Source organism: Rhinoderma darwinii, chromosome 6 (genome assembly GCF_050947455.1).
Source record: "Rhinoderma darwinii isolate aRhiDar2 chromosome 6, aRhiDar2.hap1, whole genome shotgun sequence".
Classification (NCBI taxonomy): domain Eukaryota; kingdom Metazoa; phylum Chordata; class Amphibia; order Anura; family Rhinodermatidae; genus Rhinoderma; species Rhinoderma darwinii.
Window position 1 is genome coordinate 32,282,520 of NC_134692.1, and position 19,540 is coordinate 32,302,059.

A 19,540-nucleotide genomic window follows, 5' to 3' on the forward strand; every position below is an offset into this window, starting at 1 on the left:
CATACTGCAGTGACTACACTGCTAAAAATATTTGGGCCCTGCATAACCCCTTTAATGTACATTTTAATTAAGAAGGAAACGCTGTAATCTGTCTCATAGTATACTCTTACGTCACCTCCTTACTGAGAAAATAACCTCCCTACCGTGCCATAGGCATTCTACCGATAACCCATTAGCTCCCCTGAGTGATATTATCTTTGTATCCCCCATTTTCTGTCATTTATTCTTTATTTTAATAGAAGGCTCTTGTTAATTGAGCACAATTTTCCCATTAAGCTTTTGTTTTACAGAATTAATCTAAATTCCGACTCCGAAAATGCAAAGTGTCTGCGCTTGACACGCATAAAGAGTGGGTTATCACTGGGAATGCCTGAATACAGATGTCTTCTTTTTTTTATATGCAAGACATGAAGTAAATATACAAATTTTAATGCCCGCGCTCGCACGCAATGCTGTCTCCTCCGATTCCCTACATCGTGGGGCATGCCCAAAATCTTAAATGAAATCCTGCTTGAAAATCTTTGATATGAAGACACCTTGAGCTTAACAAAAGGCACCCATTTCACAGATGATTTAACTTTGATTAACCTGCTCCGCAGCAAAAGATTATTCAGACAACTGGAATTTTACTCTATAGTGTTATTGCCGGCTGCAGCCTAATTTCCAGAGCTGTTTTTCTTTCCATCTCACCAAAATACATCACAATTTTGATGTTATCTCCAAGTAAAAATTCATCGGTTCATTAAACCAGGCTTTAGCATCTATTGACAAGAGGTTTGTCATCGCTTAAGGCAACCGCTACTTTTCTGCCATTTTTACTATACCGTGTGTAACCTTAGCTCTCCTGTCAGAAAAAGCATGGAGTTAACCACTTAGGAGATGGCAATGAATATTCATTGATCCATTGACGTGACATCCAGGGTCTTAACAGCTTGGAAGTTCAAGCGAAGTTTTTTGTGGTTTTTTTTTTTTTCTCCCTTTTCTTTGTTTTATGTTTTCTATTATGCACTGCATTTTAACAGCTGTAAATGAATAAAAAATAACTAGAGGGGGAATACATCATTTTAAAAGGTAGGACAAAATGGTCATGCATAAATGCATTACGAATCTCCGATCGCAGAGACAGATCATGGAATAATTACTCAGTTTGCCATTTTGAGTTGTTGTTTTTTGTTTTTTTTTGTTTTGTTTTTTTCCTTTTATATCGGCTGTAGAATGTTTTCCTGCCCTTGGGAGTAGTGCTGTAGACAGTTATGGGTTTAAAATATCATTTTTTAGACATACTTTGTTGCTTATAGCTGTAGATGTCTATGGAGTTTTGGAGCAACATTGCAGGGTCTGGATGATGTGGCAGATGTAATTGTCTCCTAAAGTGAATCTCAACACTAAAATGTTCCGATTTAATTTTTTTATATGTTTAAGGCTTCGTTCAGATCTGCGTCGGGTCTCTGATGGGTTCCGTCGGACCTTTCCGTCGGGGGAACCCATGAACGGAAACCATAGGTTTACCGTTTGCATCACCATTGATTTCAATAGTGACGAATTCGGTGCAAATGGTTTCTGCTTGTCACCGTTGTGTAAGGCCCCATGCACACGAACGTGTTTTTGCGGCCGCAATTCCCCCGAAAATCCACGGGAGAATTGCGGCCCCATTCTTTTCTATGGGGCCATGCACACGACCGTAGTTTTTACGGTCCGTGCATGGCCCGGGAACCCACACCGCAGAAAGAACGGGCATGTCCTATTACGGACATCTTCTGCGGTCCGGGCTCATTGAAAACAGTCCGCAGCCGCCCGACCCGAAAATCACGGCCATGCACACGGCTACGGTCGTGTGCATGAGGCCTAAGGGTTCTATTGTTTTGACGGAATGAATAGCATAGTCGACTACGGTATTGATTCCGTCAAAACAACGGAACACTTACACAACGGTGACAAACGGAAACCATTTGCATCGGATACGTCACCATTGAAATCAATGGTGATGGAAACAGAAACCTATGGTTTCCGTTTCGATTCCGTTCATGGGTTCCCGTGCCGGAAAAGCCAGACGGAACCCATGAACGTCCCGACGCAATAGTGATGGGAGCTTTGTTTTTCCTGATACACAGCTCCAAATCCCCATTCATAGGTTAAGGTGCCTGTTGCCACTAGTGGGAGGTCAGGAGATTACTGCATAATGGTTTATTATAGAGTTTAATGTGTAGACAGTATGCAGAAAACTCCTAAGCTCCCTCTAGTGGTAATTGGAGGAAACTAGAAAACTGTTCTCTTTTAAATCTATGTCTGTGCAGGGGATTTGGAGCTCTGTATCATATAAACAAAGCTTCAACTACTCAAGATATATTCAGGAATGCAGTAACCCATAATGTTGAACTTTTTTAGATTAAAAGAACCAAATGGTATTAAAGTGTGGATGTTCACTTTAAGGTGCCCATACATATAATTGTTAATCAGAAATGAAGTTCATTAACAATCATGGTTATGGGCATAGAACTAAATTGGTGCCAATTGAAGGAAATTTGTACCATCAGACATAACCGATCTATGACTCGCTTTAAAGTCATTACTAATTAATCTGCTATTGTATGAGAAAATCCCTGTGCAGTAATGTGCACTTAAAATATATTCGTACAGGAAAGAAAGGTTCACTTAAAAAAAAACATTGCAGTTGTATTGTTGTAGTAAAATATTGTAAGACTGGTGGCTGGATCAGGGCAAATTGTCTCTTGTATGGCCAGTATTAAATGGGTTAGGCTTCGTTCACATCTGCTTCCGGGTCCCGTTCTGATGTTCCATCGGAGCTTCCCGTCAGAACGGGACCCTGACTGAAACAAACGGAAACTGTAGGTTTCCGTTTGCATCACCATTGATTTCAATGGTGACAGATCTATTGCCAATGTTTTCCGTTTTCCCTAAAAAGGCATATAGGCAGTCATTAAGTGTACTTATGCTACACCGCCGCCTTTTCATGGTAATGTGTCATAAGTCCGGCATGGGTGTCCTGGGCCGGCTAGAGCGGGTGCCGACTGTCTAAAGACAGCCGGTCTCCTGCTCTAATGGCAGGATCGGAGTTACCTTTTTAACCCCTTCGGTGCCACTGTTAATAGCGAACGCGACATCTAAGTGGTTTCAGAGGGAGGGGCTCCCTCTGTTACCCAATCGGCACCCCCACAACGTGATTGCGATGTGGCGATTGGTTATCTTGGCAGCCGGCAAAGTATCGCAGTGTATTATAAATGACTATTAAGAAAGTAAAAAGTAGTTTAATAAAGTTAGTAATAAAAAAAATTAATTAACCCACTTTTTCCCTGAAAAAATAAAAAAAACTACACATAAATGGTATCGCTGCGTCTGTAACTACCCAAACTCTAAAACTATTATGTTAACCCGCACCGTGAACGGCATATAAAAATAAAATGGCAGTTACTGTTTTTCCTACCTTTAAAAAAATTCTATTTAAAGCGATCAGGAAATCGTATGCACCCCAACATGGTACCAAAAAAAACAAGTTGTCCTGCAAAAAATAAGCTCTCATAATTTTTCTCGAAAAACAAATAAATTATGGCTCTTAGAATATGGCGACACAAGAACAAATATTTGAACAACAAGAACAAAGTGTTTTTGTTGTGCAATAGTAGCAAAATATATATAGAAAAATACATATAAATTTGGTATCTACACAACCGTTACAACCCGCAGAATAAAATTGTTAAAAGTTAATCAAATGATAAAATGTTTATAGGAGAAATCCTCCAGCTCACCTTTAAGCAGATTCACACCGCTGGCTGCGCCCGGATCCCCGTGTCGGCACACGGCATAGAAACAGAAATCTCTAAAACAAGCCATGAGTAAGGACGCTGCAGTCATCCGAAACGCGTAGGCACCGCCTATACCCACAACCACCTTTTGTACCTGGAATATATCTTTCTGATTTTAATACATTTATGGAATAAAATTTGGAAGGGAGCCTCCTTTTTGACCAGTATACCTGGCTTGGCGCTGGATCTACCACTTGCATTCCTTAATCAAATGATATTTAACGGTGCCATTAAAAGACGTCCTGCCAAAAACAAGCCCTCACACGTGCTCTACGGATAAATAAAACATGACTTTTGAAATTCAAATTCAACATATATATATCGCTTGGTCATTAATGCCCATATTAGACTGTTCACTAAAAGAGCATTCTCTGTACACCAGCAGCTTAGTGTGATGTGAAATGCATAAACTGCAGGCTGTATTATATGAAGGGATAGAAAGTCAACGATCAATATGAAGGTATGTTCACACTGCTATTTTCAGCCGTTTTTCGGGCCGTAAGCATCCCGAAAAACGGCTGGAAAATCGGAAGCCGAATGCCTACAAACATCTGCCCATTGATTTTAATGGGAAATACAGCGTTCCGTTCCGACGGGGCGTTATTTTATGCCTCATTTTCAAGTAACGGCACGTAAAAGGACGCGCCATAAAAAGAAGTGCATGTCACTTCTTGAGCCGTTTTTCATTGACTCAATAGAAAAACAGCTCCAAAAACGGCCGTAAAAAAACGCTGGCTGCTTAAAAAACGTCTGAAAATTAGGAGCTGTTTTCCCTTGAAAACCGCTCCGTGTTTTCAGACGTATTTTATTAAGCGTGTGAACATACCCTTATGAGTTAATGCGAGAAAATAATGGGAAACTCAAACACCAGCTTTATTGTTCCTCTACCCTCCACAAGCACTAACCCAGAAGTATGTTCCTCATAGGTATTCTAAAGAAGACGCTATGTTACCATATCTGCTTTAAGAGCTTTTGCATAGCTGCTCACCCCTTATATATACTATGACACCAGCTCTTACTAGAAGTTTTTCTCTGCACTTTCCTTTGACGCTATTCGTTCGATTCCCTTATAATTTAAGCCCCAAAGGTTGTTTTTTTCCCTCTGGACACTCGCTATAATTACTTTTTTTTTTCCCGCAACATATATACTTTTTTTGTGGGGAATCGTTAGGGGCAACACTGAAACTAGAGGTAGCTAATGAAAAAGGCATACAGCAGAATAAAGTCTGGAACATCCTCTTGTTCGATATTCTGTGTAGAAAACCTTTATCTATTTTTTGTTAAACTAATTTTATTAACTGCTTGAAATTTCAAAGCCTAATCCTGTTGAATATTACACGATATACAAAAGGTAAGGTTGTTAAATGTTAAATCAAACATAGGTCGTAGCGGAGAATCGCATCAAGAATGCACAGTGTTAACGTATTATATCAAGGCCCTCCTAGACACAAACCTTGTCCTATTATCATATTAGAAAAAAGGACATAAGACAAGACAAGGAGGAGAACAAAGTGGTGTAAGGCAAGGTTAAGACCAAAAAGCCTGGCACTCTTCTCTGCTAAGAGAGGGTCTTAATCAGTATAATCTCTCCTGGGCAGAAGACGCCCAGTGCCCCACTGTTCCCAGAGGGCCTGAGACCACCTTATTTTAAGTTATGTTAACTTGGCGAATCAACTGCGATTTAAAAAAAATAAATGCATATGTTTCACTTTCCTCAAACACCTCTTTCCAAGTATCTGGTCAGTTCATTTATCTTTAAAAGTTGACTCGCTGTCCAGATCAGTGATAAATGGAGCGTAGATTTATTTCTCCTGGTTTCATTTATCCGTATAATATGGAATACACGTCATAGACATAATAAATCTATTTGTCATCATAAAAACAATAAATACAACTCTTCCCCCCACATCGCACTCAAGGGTATACGGAGAGCAGTTTGGGAAGGTTCTCACACTTGAGAGCTGATTGTCACCAGTAATTTTATTTCCAGCTCTGAAGGCTCAAAAGTTGGTTTAGGTTAAAGACCAGTGGGTTTAGGTCCCTTTATTATATGGCTTTTTTTTTAATTTTTATTGATGTATATCTTTATTTTTACGCTCTACTTTATTCGTTCGGGTATGTTCACACGCAGTGAGCAAAAACGTCTGAAAACACGGAGTTGTTTTCAGGCGAAAACCGCTGCTGATTTTCAGATGTGTTTTTCGCTGCATTTTTACGGACGTTTTTGAAGCAGTATTTCAATGGAGTCAATGAAAAACGCCTCCAAAAACGTCCCAAGAAGTGTCCTGCACTTCTTTTGACGAACCGTCATTTTATGCGCGGTAGTTTGACAGCGACGCATAAAATAAAGGCTTGTGGGAACAGAACATCGTAAATCCCATTGCAAGCAATGCGCAGATGTTTGTAGGCGTAATGGAGCCGTTTTTTCAGGCGTAATTAGAGGTGTAAAACGCCCGAATTACGCCTGAAAACACTGCGTGTGAACATACCCTTCTAGTATTAAGGTATAATTTTATCTAATCGCTGGGGTTTTACTTCTGGGACCCCCACCAATAGTGAGACTAGGGGTCCAGAACCCCATGTTCCTCCTTACTGCTCGACCGCAGTGAAGAGAAGCTTCAATGAAGCGCTGGTTAAGCATGTGCCCGCTGCTCTCATCAATGTCTATGGGACTGACTGAAACAGACGAGCTCTGTATTAGTCTATTTCCGTCATTCCCATAGATTTTGTATGTAGCGGCAGAGTTCATTCTTGACCGCTGCTACATTCAAAGTCCTTCTCGCTGCGGTTGAGCGTGCGGACAAATGGGGTGTTTGGACCCCACTCCTCCTTCAGACAATTATCTTCTATTGGACAATTATCCTGTGGATAGGTGATCATTGTCGATTCTAAGGGAAACCCCTTTAAGCCTTAGGCTCTGTTCACACTTGCAATGTGGCTTCCGTTCATGCCGAATCTGTCGTATGACGGTTACCATCGTTGGCCAAGGTAACCCTTTGACTTAAGATGGACACCCCATCGGAACATGACGAACCCCATTATGACGGAAAAAAGCGTGGCCTGCACCTCTATTTCTTCTTTCAACTTTGGCTGAATCTGCAATGGAGGCTCCAAATGGTGCGCCTCATACAGATGTGAACAGAGCCTTATGCACAAGATCACTTTATGGATTCGGGTTGTAGGAGTCCTTAATTATGGCATCAATGAGCACCTACTGTACTTTCATGTTCATCTGATTTCATATAGAGGCATAGAGATATTTTTTTATTATAGCACATTCCATGAGAATAAAAAAATGATGGCAATCCTTTTGATATAGCAATCTAAGTGCAGGAGAGGGTCTTTTTTAGTCATGCCCCGGAAACTTCAGTGAGTTTAGTTAGAACCAGAAAAGCGCTACCATCTTTATCAATATTGTTAGAGCGGGCATAACCTGGCCTGGAGTCAGCAAGGATATTAATTCTGATTTAGCCATTGTTATAGTAGGTTAACACACGTGTGTGTGTGTGTGTGTATATATATATATATATATATATATATATCTATATATATATATATATCTCCGTTAAACCTATAGACATATATGCATCGATAAACGACATCACAGGCTCCTGCACAAGGTTATTCCAGACCTTAGCCCTGTCCTTATCATTCACCACCTCATGAGTAGCCTCCACCTCCTTTCCATTCCGTGATTATTTTGCCCCCAAAAAGCTTTCTCTCTCCTTTCCAAGAAGCACAAAGGCCCTAACTGGCATGCTTTGTAAAAAAGTGTCAGTGTGTTAGTGAGTTCAGATCAGTACGATTTCTTTGAAGCGCTCTTTCCCCTTTGCACCACCGCCTCCTCAGCGGGGTCACTGAGATCACTAGCTTTTCTTGAAATGGCCATTTTCACTGGCAGGTGCATTATACCCTGTATTTTCAGATTGTTTTTCCATTCTGAATGCTTGGCAGGTTGATTGCTCGGGCTGCATTGACGGAGAAAGGGCTGACAAATGCGGTTGGGCCGGCTGAAAAGACAGTGATTACTGTTTTCCTTTGTGGCTGATTGAGGCCCTTGAAAGGAAAGATTTTAACCTTCACCATTTGGTTCAAAAGTATGAGCATATATTGAAATCATTCATGCCATTTATCCGAGTTCTGTAAACTTGTCAGAACGTGCAAATCACTCAATTTCAAGTAATGTCGGACCGGCGTGTGTCATTACCATTTGGATTAAAGCACCCATCCTTCTTTAAAAAAAAAAAAAAAAATGTAAACCTAAAACATGGCTTCAGACTTTTATTCGAATGGTGCCCTTCTGCATATACTGGTGCGCTCCATGCATTCAAATTTTAACTTGACCTTCGTGTTTCCAGATCTGTCAGCAATGCTTTTTTAAGTTTAGTACATGAAATCATTGCCCTTTTTGGACATTATTATGCCCTCAGTGACCTCATGTATATTTTAATTTCCTGACGTGACTTTAAGTCGATGCATAATTGAGTCTATGGATTCATCCTCCCTTGATGTGAATGGAATGTGGCCGGATATGGTGCAATGGCATTAAGAATGACTTCCTGCACTTGATAGGCTCCTAAAGTGGTTTTTTCTACCTTCGGCGGTTTTTCTAAGTCCTCAGAATATATATATATATATATATTTATATTTGTTTGTTTGTTTTATTTTTTTTCATGTACGTACCTTTTAAATTATTTTCCTATCCCTCGCCACTGCTTACTGCCGTTACCTATGGAACACTCTTGTGTACTTTATGGGTTCAACATCACCACAGCCTACAAAGACCGGAAGAATTTCTAGAGCATGTATAATGCTTTTTTCTAAATTTATTACATTCCAACTCCCGAAGGTCAAAAAAATCTTTTTAATACGGTTTTAATTGTACATTGGTTAAACACAAAAGCCTACATGAGAATTGTTGCTGACCATTTACATTCTTTTAAGACCACAGTCTAAAGTGGGTTTTACACTGGCAGATTATCAGGCAGACAAGCATTCATAGAACGCTCGTTGCCGATAATTGCCCTGTGTAAACGGGACCAATCGGCAGATGAACGAGCAAACCTTCGATCATCTGCTGGTCGTATCATTTTTAAAAAGTTAAATATCTTTGTCGGCAGCACATCTCCCTGTGTAAACGGAGACGCGCTGGCGACAGGATAATAATGTATAGGGATGAGCGATCAGAGTAACGACTGCTCGTCCCCATCCATAGCTCTGTGTGACAGAAGCAAGCGCCGATCAACTATCTTAAAGGCACAGCAAGAAGTAATTATGCTACAGCTTATCACACATTAAGAAAGTTCATATAGAAGGGAAATATATAATATATATATTTTACATTCATTATGAAAGGATGTAAATTGCATGTATGTGGATAAAAGATACATGATCTCTTACTGTTGTATTTATGGCCTACATAAATTCTCATTGTTCCAGCCTAGCTACTTTCACTGCATAATCACCCTGGGCTGGAACAATGAGAAGTGCTTGATGCTGATTGGTCACTGATTGGTCAGCCTCATACACTCCTCTGTACAACGCCCAGTTGGTAAAAAGTAAAAACACGCCCAGTTGTCTATTAAACTAATTAGCATAAATCTAAAATTGCTCATAACTTGCTAAAAAATGATCGTCTTTCAAAATAAAAACCACTGCTGTTCTCTACATTATAGCGCCAATCACAGTATGTAGGAGATAGGACACTTATAATCTGGTGACAGAGCCTCTTTCTTAAGCCGATTCCATAAACACACTTGCAGTACCAGGCACTGCCCATAGATAAAGTGATGATGATGGTGCTGCAAAAAAAAAAAAACTAGTACTTTTTCTCATTTTAGACAACCCCTTTTAAAAAAAAATGTCATTATGAAATCGGACTATTCTGAGCGGCATTATCCGTAACGAAGAAAGGTGTACTAAATCTAAAGACGACAGTGTATATATTTACACAGCATATAATCTTGCTGTATATATGGGCCATGTAATATTGTTTCTATAGAGCATGCACATGTATTCGATTAGGATGGAAGACTTTGGTAGAGAGATTATGAGAGAGCTGGACGGGTTGACCAATAGAGGTGCATGAATGAATGGATATATAGAGGGACAATTAGATAGATATCAAATAGAGATATGAGAGAGAGAGAGCTAGATAGTGGGATATGTTTTAAATCTTTGACCGATGACTTAATGAGTGGTTGGCTATAAATCCATGGATGTATGGCTAGTTCTAGGTAAAAGACAATAGGAAGAAATATATTCGTGTGTATATTTTAATTTTGCTTGCTATGTATTATGTCCTCGTAGTTTAATCCTTTTTTTCAATCATTTATCTAATAGAGGGCATCTGTGGAATAAAGCTAAATACTTAATCACTCCAACAACTGTATTACATTGGTATTTACACACCTGAATGGAGTAAATATACGTTTCCAAATAACCGACAAAGTTAATGACCTTTTCGCCCTGTCCAAGCTCTTTTCTATGTGTGTGGTTTGGCAGCTGGTCATAGAACCCTGCAAGATGTATTATTTTTGCATTGCACGGGTGCATTCTCTTCTGTGGGACCGCCTGCAGTGCTAGTAATTGCACATTCTTGCCATTGGGGAAAGCCATGATTGGAAGCAACCAAGCAGAAAAAAGCTGTGCCATCCCATCGCCACCTCCGTAGGAGAAAGAGACAATCCCCAGCAGTGCCATCTGGTTGCTGCTATCTTGTCAGCTGGCTAAGCTGGCTGGTTCTTGGGCTTTGCAGCTGTTCAGTGTCCCTTTACCATGTTTTTTTATGCCGTTCTTTGGATAACTGAACATGGGTCAGGGGCATTATATAGACACACAAGTTGAACTCCTGTTGAATAGCTGCTCATTACCAGAGATAAAGCAGGTTCCAGTCCCCCTGCTGCCATTTCCTCATAGACAGATGACATAGCTGTTTGACCAGTAGTGTTTACCGTGGGAGGCAGCGGAGAAAAAAAAAAAATTAAGAGCCCAGATAGGAAATGCCAGCCTCGTCTGCTTTTAACCAAGTCGTTAAGGTTATTTTCTGATCCCCGTTTTCTGTAGTAGGATATATATAGTGATTATGCAAATCAGTTGTCACACACCATTCTGCCAAGCAGTGCCTCTCTGCATGCCGTACAAGACTCCTCCATTATTCATGGAAATTAGGAAAATACATTTTGGTTTCAAAGTCTCATTGTCAAACATGATACTGTGTGGCAAATGAGTCTTGCATCCGGGATGACAGGAGAATCAAATGCAGCGGAGACTATTATGTTTTGTAAGAAATTTGTCTACAGCAGCAATCTGAAAGCTAATGAGAGACATCTTTATGCCAGCAGGCCCGGGGCCCATTAAGCCGATGATCACAAGCCCCACTTTGGAAGATGGTCTTTATTCACCAGTATTAAGATGTCACTGTGTTGCATACAGCAAGTATTGTTTTGTTTGACTTTGCATCTGAAATACATGTATTTGCTGGTGATTTCCATTGAGGTTTCCAATACATTTTATTGCAGCTCTCTGACACTGCTCATCGCAAAATTTTATTTTTGCATATTTGGACTGATACAATCATACCCTCCTCATGGGATGCAGCATTCACCAACGCCTGTTCCCCTCTTTTTAAAAAAATAATAATATTATAGTAGCACAGATTTTATAAAGAACGCTCTTAAAAATGGTTTATAAGTTGTATATATGTATTCAGTTCATGTATTCGGAGACAGGCTATGTATATCTTGGGTTAAGGGCTCATGAACGTGACTGTTTTACGGATCTGTTAGACACGTCTATAGATTACTGGACCTCCTATAGAGGCACATTAAAGTGCCTTTCCCGTTCAGAAATAAAATTGGCTATACTACACAATCTAAATAGTAGACATACCTTTTTATAGCGTTTTTTTTTTTCTTTTTTTTTATTTTAGCCGTATTTCTAATCATCTTAGATCTTTTTTTTTTCTTCGCCTATCACGACCGCCTTAGTTTCAAACCACCCATTGCAAAGAGACTACGCGTGCATACAGAAGGACACTGAGCCCCTCCTGTCCTAATCACAAGGGCAAAGCGCTCATGACATCAGTCCTGTCTCCAACCCTAATACTTCCCCCATAGCTCCCAACAAGTCCATGTCGGAGGTCTTTGTTGAAGAAGATGCCAGGCTGATTCCTTGCTACATTAGTAGCTGGACAGGAACACCTCCCATTCAGTAGAGGGCATGTTAAAGGTGCAGCCTTATTCTATATTAAGGACGTGCAGGAGATATTATGATGATGGAACAGAGGGCAGTGAGAACCATCTGGCATCGTTGAGTATCACCTCCTACTCCATGGGATAAAAAGCAAGATGGTGCCCGAAATGAAAAAAATTGCGACATGTAAGCTAGAAGGTCAAGAAGCTAAAAATGTAGGGCACGGGGGCTTGGTTTCTGATAACTTTATTGAGGAACATTTTATTTTTATTGCGGAGGGTCACTTTAAGGATTTTTTTTCATGATTTTATACAGAATATCTGACAAAAAAATATTACATCCTAAACCACATGCTGTATTAGGGACTTTACTTCTAGGGTGAAAATAATGCCTCACAGAAGCACCTTCAGCAGTGCACAGTGCAACATCCCATGGGCCATACTACATGGAAGTGTGTGAGCTACATACAGGTACTTTATTGACCTGATGCGTACGTAGACTTCGTTTGCAGCGCACCCATAGACCTGCTGTATCTATGAGCGGAGAAGCCCCCCAATGCACTTCAAATCTCTGCTTGTTCACTGAATTGCGGCGAGGCATATGTTTGAAATTTCCTTCTGAGTAGCAGGAATAGATAATTAATGTTTTTACATTCTGGTAAAATTAAATTATTGTAATTTACCTTGAAAATATAAAGACCTTTTTTATAGTTTTGTTTTTTTTAAATGTTTTTTTTATTGATTTTATGGAACAAGTTTTAACAAAGCAAATAATGGAAAATGCCTTGGTTACACCGCCCCAAAACAAGAAACTGGTAAGAAAATGCAATTCGAGGATATATTTTTAATTGTGTATATACCAAGAATATCGGAGTCTCCTGTTACTTCTGTGGATGCAGCGTTACTGAGGCCTACGGAGTATAGAGGACCGACGGGCATGCCCACAATCCGGTTTATGGCCTTTTGGGTAAGATAACCAGGTCAAACAACCAGTTTAAGGATAATGGTTATCAATGTATCCAGGATATATAGAATCTGTATCTTGCACTCAGACCAGAATCAGTCAGGTCTGACATCTTTGGTGACAGTGGGTCCTGCATTTCATGAACTTGGATATGATTGATAACCGGTGGATCCTGCGTGCCAGGCACGTAGGACCCGCGGTCACCAAAGCAGTCGGCCCTGCTGACCTGACAGATCCAAGACTGAGCGCAAGATTCAGCTTCTTTGTATCCAGGATACACAGAAGCTGCATCTGAAAAAAATAAAACTTTTTTTTTTTTTTAATAGAAACCGATTAAAAAGTTGTCTAAAATCGTCTGATACGTTGTTTAAAAAAACTTTTTGTACTCTAAGGTTTTTATAGCATGTAAGTCTTTTTCCCTTTGAGAATCCACTTCTGGCTTTGGCTTAAAATGCTTTAGAAATGGACCAAAAACGGAACCAAACTGCGTGGTGAGAACCTGGCCTAATATTTCTGTTATATACAAAAGAATGTCTATTTTCTTTATATTAAATTAAAGGAACCACTGTCATTCCTGTCTTGACGGGACTGTTTCCTTTGACCATACAGAATCAAAGCTTTAGACACACACACAGATTTTGGCCTCCTATCAGACTAATATCCGTATCGACATCTGGCCTGAGCTATCCATTTCTACACATAGAGATTTAAATAAAACCTTTCCATTCCCTGTAACTGATTCATCTTTCAGATTAACATTTACCATATATATGGTGATGATAATGGTGATAGTCAGACAGAAATCTCTAAGCAGGTCAAATACGTTTTCAGGCAGATGAAACGGATTTCAGTCAGATCAAATGGCCCTCACCAACTCTGATTGGTATTGGCCTGATTGGAGGCCAAAATATGTTTTAATGCAGAATGCCCCTTGGGCAGTTGTAGTTTAGTATATGATTTGTTAAAACTACAGAGATGTGTATGGGAATTTTGTAAGATGCGCTCAAGACTAACAACTGCATTTTTCATAGTATTTTAGTTCCTATGTCTCAAGCTTAGAAGCGGATGGAGCAGGATGAGAGTCCGGTCCTAACAAAGGGCTTTTTGGGTCCTAATGTTCTCTTCCACAAGCCAAATTAAATTGGAGTATGAGGTCATTTATCAGATTTATGTGGAGTTCATCTGATTTCTAAGAAAACAGAGCTGCTTGTTATGGAACATATCGGGGAGTGACTCATGGAAACGTAAATTTAATAATACAGTATTCACAAGTTGAAGGGGCAGAAGAATTATTTTTTTTTATATTCTTCCAATTATCATACCTTATTCCATAAAGGCTCCTCCAAAAAACAGAGCGCAGTAATTTATTGTAAATAGATATTTGACAAAACCTGAAACTTAATAGGTTGCTGATTGTCATTCAGCTAAATGGGGCTGATTAGAATTTGTAAGATAATCATTCTAATAGGGAAGAATCTTCCCTGGGCCTCTTGGGGCAGATGAAAGCTCTGGAATTCTTTGCTGTTTCGGGATGAACATAAGGATAGAATAAAATCTTGAGGTTTTCCTTCTTCTGTATTTACACTGTCCTGAAGCAGGATAGACAAATCCTAGTGTACAACAACTATGACTAACTCTTATATCTGCTCTACAAGTATGGCATCCCGGCCCATGGAATGCAAATGTACAACAGAGATCTGTTTCTTTAAGGCAAATGTAATATGTATCCTATAATGGTTACACTTCTGTCCCACCAAGAGATGTCCGATTGTGGCTATTTCCTTATGCCTCCGATTTCATACAATGTTTCTTTAATTATTCTCCCTCAACATCCCAGGTCGGAGGACAGAGACTAAAGATTAAAAAGAGTTCAGATACCAATCGGCACAGAGCCCAGTAATGGGATGGTGTCATGCCGTCTTGTATCGTTCAAACCCCCTCCGACTTCCTCAATCCTTACAGTAGTTCGTAGATGACAGCACACATCTCCATTATGTTCCCAAGGTATTTTATTGATCAAACATTCATGGCAAAATTGCAACTTTTCGACCTATCAACACAGCATGTTTTGAGAAACACCCTTCTATGTTGATGAGTCGAAACGTTGCACTTTTGCTATAGATGTTTGATCAATAAATACCTTTGGAACAACATAATTGAAATGTGTCCTGTCGTCTATGAACTACTGTAAGGATAGACATTAGATTGTCAGCAGATCCCACTTGTACTTTCTCATCTGTTTTCCCTGAGAAGGCATAAGTTGTTTGCGTTTCTAAAGAAAAACGGGCATAAATTACCGCAGTGGTGGGACGCTGGCAAGAAAGAGACCACTTTCTAAATGCTTTTCATCGTGGTATTGGTTTGGTTGGTGAAAAAAAAACAAAAACTTAACCTTTCCCTCAGCAGCCATTTTTTTTTTTTTTATATATTCGCTTCGTCCTCCCCAAATTTTAAAAGCCATATTTTTTTCTTAGGTAGATACAGTTGTATTAGGGCTTGTTTTTTTTTTTGTTTTTTTGCAAAACAAGTTGTTTTTCATGGCACTATTTATTTTAACATATAATGTACTGGGAAACTGGAGAAAAATTATTTGTGGGGTGGAATGGGAAATAAGTTCTTTCTATTCCCAGTTATTTTTGGCTTTGTTGTTGCGACATTCACTCTGCAGTAAAAACGACATGGTAACTTTATTCTATAGGTTGATACGATTAACAGCTTGACCAAATTGACATAGTTTTCTTAATATATTACTACTGTTACAAGGAAATCACTAATTTGTTAAAAAGAAAATGTATTTTGTGCCGCCATAACGGTTTTTTATTTTTCCGTCGATTTTGAGCGACGTGAGGGTTTATTTTTTGCAGGGCGAGCTGTAGTTTTTAGTGCTACCATTTTAAAATACAGGAGACTTTTTTTTTATTTTATTTTTTTAATCATCACTTTTTATTCAATTTCTTTGTGAGGGATGTGGTGACCAAAAAACAGCCATTCTAGCGCTTCCATTCTTAAAAAAAATTTTTTTACTACATTTTACCGTGCGGGTTAAATAATGTTATATTGTAATAATTTGGACTTTTATGGATGTGACGCCACCAGTTACGTAAAAATTAAATAATGACATTGCTTTTAGGGGAAAATGGAAAAAAAATATATATATTTTTTTTTATAAACAAACTATTAATATTTTTGTTAAATTAACTTTAATGGTATTAATAATAATTATTATTATTAGTCCACCTAGGGGACTTGAACAGCGATCGTTAGATCGCTTGAACGATCTACCGTAATACTAATGTTTTGCCGTTTATCGTGCTTCTGACATGCTCCTTTTAAACCCTGCTGGAGGTAGGGCTTAATAGGACGACAAAGATGGTGGACCTGGGGACCTTCATTTGGCCCCTCAGGCTGCCATGACGACCATCGGCATCCCGAGATCGTGGGATATAAGGACAAGTAATGTACGGTAGATTTTCTCCACATAGATATGTTGATAAATAATATCAGTATTGTTACTTTTTTGAAAAATACTGAACTGTTGGACAGTAGAGTTTAGGAAAAAATGATGGAGAGGGAATCCAATTAATAGAATAGTCGTTTTATGTTCTGAACCATTATTCTAAACCATCCGCATCGAGCCATTGTTGTTTGAGACTCTGCCGCCATTGTGTGTGACTATAACATCTACATTTCTGAAAATAATATTTATGCTGGCAGATAATGGCGGTATTATCCTGCTTGTATTTTTTAGCGCTTGCATATTTTTTTACAAACGTCTGCTTATTAAAACAAGAATTGAAAAGTCAGACATGGAAAACATAGTGCAGATGATTGGGAGCCAAAGCGACAATTGAGCTTTTATTTGTGGATATTTATGAGCTGCTCGGCCCCGCTCCTTGGTCATGAATATTTCAGTGTGTTTACGAACCGTCGTAACCTGAATGTTTCATATTCATGCCATATGTGCAAAAACGCTGAGATCATTTCTTTGATCAAGTATTCGCTACACTTGTTAGGAGGCCCTCCCATGACTGCTCGATTCCTTACTGAGCCCTTCATTCTTATTTAAAACTTCTTGAGTAGCTCCATTGTCTTTTGATTGCCGCAACATTTGTGCAGCTGTTTTCACTGATTAGAACTGGCAGGAAAACATCTTTTTTTTTTTTCCTTATAATATTTCAATCTGCTGAATATATTTACATTGTAGTTACAAGGATGCTTGGCAGCGATCATGTGTATTTACATATTCTACTATGCTGCACTGGTTGTGGCTCTTTATTTGTCACCTTTAAATCAAGTGTTTTAGCTTTATATCCTTTTGTCATTCTAGCTTGTTATTGTCTGCGTTTGTTGAACGTGAGTCACTGTTTGTATGTAGTTTATTTCTGTTAATGCTTGTTTTTATTCTAAGGCTTCATCCACATCTGCGTCAGGGCTCCATTCATGGGTTCCTTCGGAGCTTTCTGTCAGGGGAACCCATGAAGGGAACCCTGACTGAAACAAACGGAAACCATAGGTTTACGTTTGCATCACCGTTGATTTTCAATGGTCACGGATCCGGCGCAAATGTTTTCCGCTTGTCACCAGTTGTGCAAGGTTTCCGTCGTTTTCATTCCATCAGAAAGATGGAACCCTTGCACAACGGTGATAAGCGGAGACCATTTGCACCGGATTTGTCACCGTTGAAATCAATGGTGATGCAAACGGAAACCTATGGTTTTCGTTTGTTTCAGTCAGGGTTCAGTTCATGGGTTCCCCCGACAGAAAGCTCAGAGGGAACCCCTGAACGAAGCCTAAGCTAGTGTCCTGGGCTTTAGTCCGCAAAGACTAATGCCTTTTTCCAGAATTGATACACAAAATAAATGGTTTTGTTTTGTTTGGGAAGGTGGGAATGTTTTTTGTTTTTTCTCATTCAAAAATGATGCTTGGATCCTAAAAGATTCTATGCAAACTGATTTCACTACGATGCTAAAAAGTTCATAGCATTTTTTTTACAAAAATGTAAAAGAAAACATGAATAAATGTGAATATTGCCTTTGTGATTTTTGAGTTCTGTGCACCTGAAGATTTTTTTTTAAATAGAAACAGAATCGAGATGAGCTGATTTTGCGGGAGATCCCTCCAAGCTGCGATGCAAATATTCATTTTACAGGGAAAACGCAATATTTATTGGGCCCATTGGAATCTGTCCAGATGTTGATTTTAGGGTTCCGTGTTGGTTCAATATGTGGTTCTTGACTCTGAGGCCTCCTTCACACAGGTTCTAGTTTGTTGCTTTTAAAAAAGTGTGGGAAACCTTTTGTACAAGCATTTTTTAAGGCGTTTGTAAAGTTATAATGAAAACACTTTGGAGAAAAGCGCCTGAACAGAACACCACACCTTCAGCTTGTTGCATTTTGATAAAGACTGACCCAACTGTCCCCAAAAAACACCACTAAAATGGCACAAACTAAAACAAAAGCTGCTCGGCTTCCTCTCCACTAGTCCTCCCTCGGAATCTGCGGTCAGCAGCCGACTCCAGGCAAAACGGGGTGCGGTGACACCCATTTTCGATATAGGTGCAGGTTCCAGAGCGGAGACCCGCATCTATCCGACATTTAGGACATATCGTGTGGATATGCCATAAATGTCTACATTGGGAATAACCCTTTAACATTACAGTTCCCTTTTGTAAATGCAGCGACAAATGCTGGAATTGCGACGGGGTGAAGCTAACACATATATATATATACTCCATCGCCGCCCTGCCTAAGCAGACATCCCAGCACTTGCAGGGGTATTTTATAACAGATGCAGTGTTACATGGTGCCTTATGTCGTATCCTGACCTTCTGCTCTAGTAATTTAAAATGCATCCTTTGCACAGTAAGTCTGAAATTAACCTGAAAAATTTAGATCAAATCTATAGGAAACTCCTCTATTACAGAATTCCTTTTTGTTTACACTAACCCTTCTTCAGAAGAACATTAAAGGACAAATTAATCCTAAATGTAATCTTGATTATAAAATATCAGCTTACACGGCTGCCATGTTAAAGCATTAATGAATCTAAAATACAAGTTTACTGACTTGGGCAAATCCATATTCTCGTATGGTTGGAAAACAAAACAAATCAAATGGGAGCTCTTCCCTTGAGGTTAAATGGAGGTTTTTTTATATATATATTTGGAGTAGTGGTAACTACGTAAAAGTTTTGTGTTTTTAAGTCTTTGAAAATGACCAACCTTTATACCATATGATGAACAATTACCCTATTGGGGGCACTCCAAGTTAATAATCTTGTAGCTGGAGCAGAAAACCGCTACAAAGCGTCTCTTCCTCTGGAGGCCTCGGCATATCAGTATGTTATACAGACAGCTAATTGATGTCAATGAGCAAATTGTAATGCTTTGTTTCTCCTGTGATGGCGCCACAGGGGAATTGAACACTCAGTGTTTGGTTCCTCCACTGATTACAGCTGATCACTGAGGTTTCCAGCAGCGGTACACCCTGTGATCTGATTATTTTCAGTAGACCCTAAAATTAAGTTTGGTTTCATAGTACTTGGCAACTCAATTTAATTTAATT

At 39.3% G+C, this 19,540-nt stretch overlaps 1 protein-coding gene across 9 annotated transcripts in view; it reads left to right on the forward strand.

Moving 5' to 3' along the window:
* Positions 1–19,540, forward strand: part of DYNC1I2 (dynein cytoplasmic 1 intermediate chain 2) — an 80,468-nt gene that overhangs the window by 35,135 nt on the left and 25,793 nt on the right. The gene's annotated exons all lie outside the window — the stretch shown is intronic.